Raw genomic sequence first — 5610 nt, 5'->3', positions numbered from 1 at the left:
CTAGTCCGAAGAACAAGATCAATGGGGAAACAATAAATATAAATATAAATATAAATATTATAGTAAAGTTTATGTGACCAAATTTAGAAGGAGTAGACGTTAAATCCAAGGATGCAAAAGATATGGTGGCAAAAAAACAAATTAGTTAGCAGGCATATGAATTAATACATAAACAAACAGCTTTTAATTACTATGTAATTTCTCTCACAAAACATAACCACATAGCGGATTCTCCCATATGGCATTATATTATCTGCCTCACTTTTCAACCTTTTTAATAATCTTCTTATTGTCTCCTTGTTTTCTATGAACAATGTTTTGCTTTGCCTCGCATTAATTGGAAGAATATTCATATCTATATATACACGTTTGTATATACATACATGTCCTTGCTTCTATCGTTTCATTATCATTGTTTCCTTCAGAGCTCCTTGCTTGTTCTTGAGGCTAGAGAGAGAGAGAGAGAGAGAGAGAGAGAGAGAGAGAGAGAGAGAGTTTTGAGTCATTGAAGTTCATCAAACTTATTAAGTTAATTGAGGTAAGTTTTTAGGACATTAGCTAAGAAGTATATAATTATGTGTTTGTCATTTTGGGGTTAAATGAAATTAAATTAAATTTATTTGCTTGTTCAAATTTAATAATTTCCAGTTTGTGTTGCTGGGAAGGGATTTAGAAGGAGATCAGTGAAAATAATCACGAGAGAAAGATGGAAGAAGAGAAATCAGTTGCACTTGATGCTATTATGAAGGAAGCTATTGATCTGGTATGTTTTTTTTTCCCCTTATTTCTTATAACATATATATATATATATATGTTAGAATTATTTTTAATTTGAGATAAAAAAACATTTTTAACTTTATTGTTGACAATTATTTCTTAGTTTTTTTTTAATATTATGTTAGATGGTTTAGGTTTGATGTGATTCTGCATTTGTTGGCATGAATAGACTTTAACAATAGAAGTTTAACGAATTTAATTCTCGGTATTTTTGGGTAATTAAAGAGAAAAATAGGATGTTGAACCCACCCCTTCGCTACAATCTAACACTAAAATTTCTTAAGATTATATATAAATTTTCAAATATAAATTTTTTATTACAACATTAAAAGGGTTTGAGTTCTTGATAACATATATTTCATCCCATCCTTATATTTGAGCTCGTCCCACATGGCTAATTAAATAACTATACAAATTAAATTTTATTTTGGAAGGGTGGAATATGGTCTTTTATTAATGTAATATTTATTAAATTTATTATGGGTAATTAATATTGCAGGAGAATATTCCTATTGAGGAAGTGCTTCAGCATCTCAAATGCTCAAAACACGGTTTGAGCTCTGAGGAAGTACAGCAAAGGCTGGACATGTTTGGATATAATAAGCTAGAAGAAAAGAAGGTAATTAATTAAGTAAATAAATTTGGAACTAAATAAATGGATTTTACATTTACTTTCTTAAACCCATGTCACAATTGATTAATAAAATTCTGGTAATAATTTTTTAAATTTATTTTCATAATTTTGAATGCTGTTACAGGAAAGTAAAATACTGAAATTTTTGGGGTTCATGTGGAATCCATTGTCTTGGGTGATGGAAGCTGCTGCTCTTATGTCCATTGCTATGGCACACGGAGGGGTAAATCTACTTTCTTCAATATTTTTCCTTCTCTGTTTCAAATCTTTCGTCAATTCTCTTAAAAAGTAATGAGTGATTCATGAGGCAATAATTTAAGTAAATTATAAGAATTACAGCTATTAAATATGATTTTCAAAAAAAAAAGAGCCATTAAATATAATGAGAGATTTTTTTTTAACAAAAATGTTTTGTTGGGAATTTTTTTGATTCTATATCAATATATAATGAGCTATATAATAGTTTGGTTTATTTTAGCATCTGTGCAACACATAGAAAAGCTTGTCTGGTTTTCTTTAATCACTGTATGATCAATTGATGAGAGAGATAAAAAGAGTGATGAGATGAGACTCACCTAGCACGTGAGTCTCAAAATCATTTTATCTTATCTTTTTAGTAAACTATTCCATACAAAGACTATATAGAAGATTCAAGTTTCATTTTTTTTTAAGGTGTACTTATTACATCAACCCAATTAGTTAAATACTACCAAAAGAGTCATCCTGTATCAGATAGTGCATGTTCAAGAAAGTTGCGACAGAGGAAGCAAGCCATTTTTTTTTTTAAGTAAAAATGTTATTTTGATAACATTTGGCCAACAATGGGTGGTATTGAAAATTAGGCCAAACCGGCTAATTGAACTGGTAATTTTTAAATTAGTACCTAGTTCATTGAAATGCTTTGTTCATGATTGATTTAACTATAGTTCAACTACAATTTTAACCATTAATCTTTAAATTAGTGCACTTTGATCAATTCAACGACCGATCTAATTTTCAGTACTTTACTTTTGAGTAAATGTAAAACTTATTTACGTGAGAGAAAAGTTAATTGGATTGGTATTAATTGTTTGTTTTTTTTTAGGTGCTCTTTTATCAAGACTTTTTACTTTGTATCAGTTCATTCTCTAGTATTGCGTATCTCAAAATGTGCCTTAATTCTGTAGGGCGAGCGTGGAGATTATCACGATTTTGCTGGCATAGTCATGTTGCTTCTCATCAATTCTACCATAAGCTTCATGGAAGAAAACAATGCTGGAAATGCAGCTGCTGCACTTATGGCTCGTCTGGCCCCTAAAGCTAAGGTAATTTTTCTTCTCCCTTCATGAATCTATCATCATTCAACAGCTTAATTACACTATCTTCATGATTGATTAAATGATATTGATGGCGTCTTGATAGTATGGGACGCTGTATTTAAGTGAGTTGGTTTCACACGTCAATAGCTAGGTTTTGTATTAGGATTCTAGTCCCAATTACGTACCCATAAGATACTCAATGATTTTCTTTTGGCTCAAAATCTCATATTTACAGGTACTGCGTGATGGAAAATGGAGTGAAGAAGATGCCTCAGTGTTGGTTCCTGGCGACATAATCAGCATCAAGCTTGGTGACATTATTCCTGCAGATGCTCGTCTCCTTGAAGGAGATCCTTTAAAGATTGACCAAGTAAACAAGAATTTGATTCTCCCAAAGGAGATACTTTTGAAAGTGTTCATTTTATGCTCAATTTTTTTTTTTTTATTGTACACAAGTGTCTTCCCATTGAAAGCAATTCTGTTCAACTTCAATCAATCCTTTTTCTGTTTGTTTGCTTATTTCAGTCTGCTCTGACTGGAGAGTCACTTCCAGTGACCAAAAATCCTGGAGATGGAGTATATTCTGGCTCAACTTGCAAGCAAGGAGAAATAGAAGCTGTGGTTATTGCCACTGGAGTCCACACTTTCTTTGGCAAGGCAGCTCATCTTGTGGAAAATACCACACATATAGGACACTTCCAGAAGGTTCTTGTACAGAAACTGAATGTTCTTCTGTTGCTTGTCTTCAAGTAGTTAGGTCTTTCGAGAACTTTCATTACTTGTCAAGTGTTTTTTCAGAGAACTTAATGGCAAACACCTTATGACAAACTGTACCTAAGCCTATATGATGTTTTCAAGGACTTGGTGTTATGTTCATTGACACAAGAACTGTTTCAGGTTCTGACATCCATTGGGAACTTCTGCATTTGTTCGATTGCCGTTGGGATGCTCATCGAAATGATCGTGATATGGGGAATTCATAAGAGAAAATACCGAATTGGAGTTGACAACCTCCTCGTGCTACTCATCGGTGGGATCCCAATTGCAATGCCAACTGTTCTTTCTGTCACAATGGCTATTGGTTCACACAAATTGTCTCAGCAGGTATGTCAAGTTGCTTTGGTTTGAAGGGCTGATTAGGTTTTATGCATTCACCTTTTGATGAATGATATGTTTGAAGTAATGTGGTGAAAGGTATGATGTATTTGGCTTTTGCAGGGTGCCATAACCAAGAGAATGACTGCCATTGAAGAAATGGCTGGAATGGACGTGCTGTGCAGTGACAAAACAGGCACACTAACTCTTAACAAGCTTTCTGTGGACAAGAGTTTGATTGAGGTTTGAATCTTTATAGTCCTACAGTAGAATTTGTTTGATATAATTGAACTTGACTTGAGAATTATTTTTCTTCATTTGTTCTTTGTTCCTAGGTGAAGCAGTCGTTGTCATAATATTACAGCCTTTGTGACTAGAAGTTAGGAATCTTCCCATTCTCTCTCTCAATAAGAAATTTTTCAGGCACAGAGCATGCTAGTGAGAGAACAAGCTACAAATCATAGTACAGACTACAGAGTCATCTGATGATCAAATTAGTTGAAAACAGAAAATAGCTAAATAAGAGAGACTAAACGCATATTTTCATGTGCCAAAGGCTTTGCACAGTAACAAGGGGAATCCATCAAGAAGTTATAGAAACAAAAATACCTAAAACTGGAGCCAGAGTACTGAGAAATTTGAATAAAATTTATCTTACCTTTTCAATTGAAACTTTTGAATTCTGTATATATAATTCATAAAGAAATGTTCACGTGGAACTATCTATGGCAGGTTTTTCCCAAAGGCGTTGACAAGGACATGGTTGTACTTATGGCTGCAAGAGCATCAAGGACAGAGAATCAAGATGCAATTGATGGTGCAATTGTTTGCAATGTTATCAGATCCAAAAGAGGTAGTAGTTCAAATACTCTAACTATTGAAGGTTGCGATTCCTGAGCATTTTGGTCCTTTCAATGATGTTGCTTACAAGTTCTTCATTTTCTTTACAACTTGACAGAATAACATTAATTCCTTCAAAAAGAACTGGAATAACATGTTTAGAATTAGAGTTTGGCTAATCAGTTTATATTCTTTTTCAAATTTTCAAGGCAAGAGCCGGTATAACAGAAGTTCATTTCCTTCCATCAATCCAACTGATAAGAGAACTGCACTTACATATATCGATGCTGATGGTAAGATGAAGAGAGTTAGCAAAGGTGCACCAGAACAGGTACAACAGAATGAACAAACCATTGTGATTGCAATACAACGAAGGAAAATTTGTCTGTGTTATTTATCCATTCTCATATTTCACGTAGATTCTCAACCTTACATAACAAAGCCGAAATTGCACAGAAGGTTCATGCAACTATTGACAAGTTTGCAGAACGTGGACTACGGTCTCTTGCAGTAGCCCGGCAGGTTTTTCTCTCTATATTACGAAGGACTTATCATGTTGTATATATGTGTTTTTTCTGCTAAAATATGAGTTATAAACTTTGTGTTTTAGGAAGTACCTAAAGGAACTAAAGAAAGTGCAGGAGGCCCTGGAATTTGTTGGCCTTCTTCACTTTTTGATCCTCCTCGCCATGATAGTGCGGAAAACAATCAGAAGAGCTCTGGATCTTGGCGTGAGTGTTAAAATGATAACAGGTACATCTCATTAACTTTAGATTTTATTCACAACTAATAACTTTCATGCAAATACTTTCTTGGCTTTTACCAAAATGATCATTTTCGTTCTTTTACTTGAAAGCTGTATCAAAAAAACAAAGGAGGAAAGCCTCGGAAGCCATTATTATTCTGCTAAGTTCTTCTTGTTATTAAAGTAGATTCTATTCTGTATAAAACTGAGGACCCCTAGAA

General features: G+C 33.5%; 1 pseudogene; it reads left to right on the top strand.

Annotated features, from left to right (window-relative positions):
• Positions 1 to 706: 706 nt before the first annotated feature.
• Positions 707 to 5397, top strand: LOC129296373 (plasma membrane ATPase 1-like; annotated as a pseudogene).
• Positions 5398 to 5610: the final 213 nt, after the last annotated feature.

This window comes from Prosopis cineraria, unplaced genomic scaffold (assembly GCF_029017545.1).
Source record: "Prosopis cineraria cultivar Desert tree isolate PC_DT_omini unplaced genomic scaffold, ASM2901754v1 PC315, whole genome shotgun sequence".
In the NCBI taxonomy this organism is placed as follows: Eukaryota; Viridiplantae; Streptophyta; class Magnoliopsida; order Fabales; family Fabaceae; genus Prosopis; species Prosopis cineraria.
Note: the sequence above shows the minus strand (reverse complement) of the source record. Positions and strands in the feature narration are given on the sequence as shown.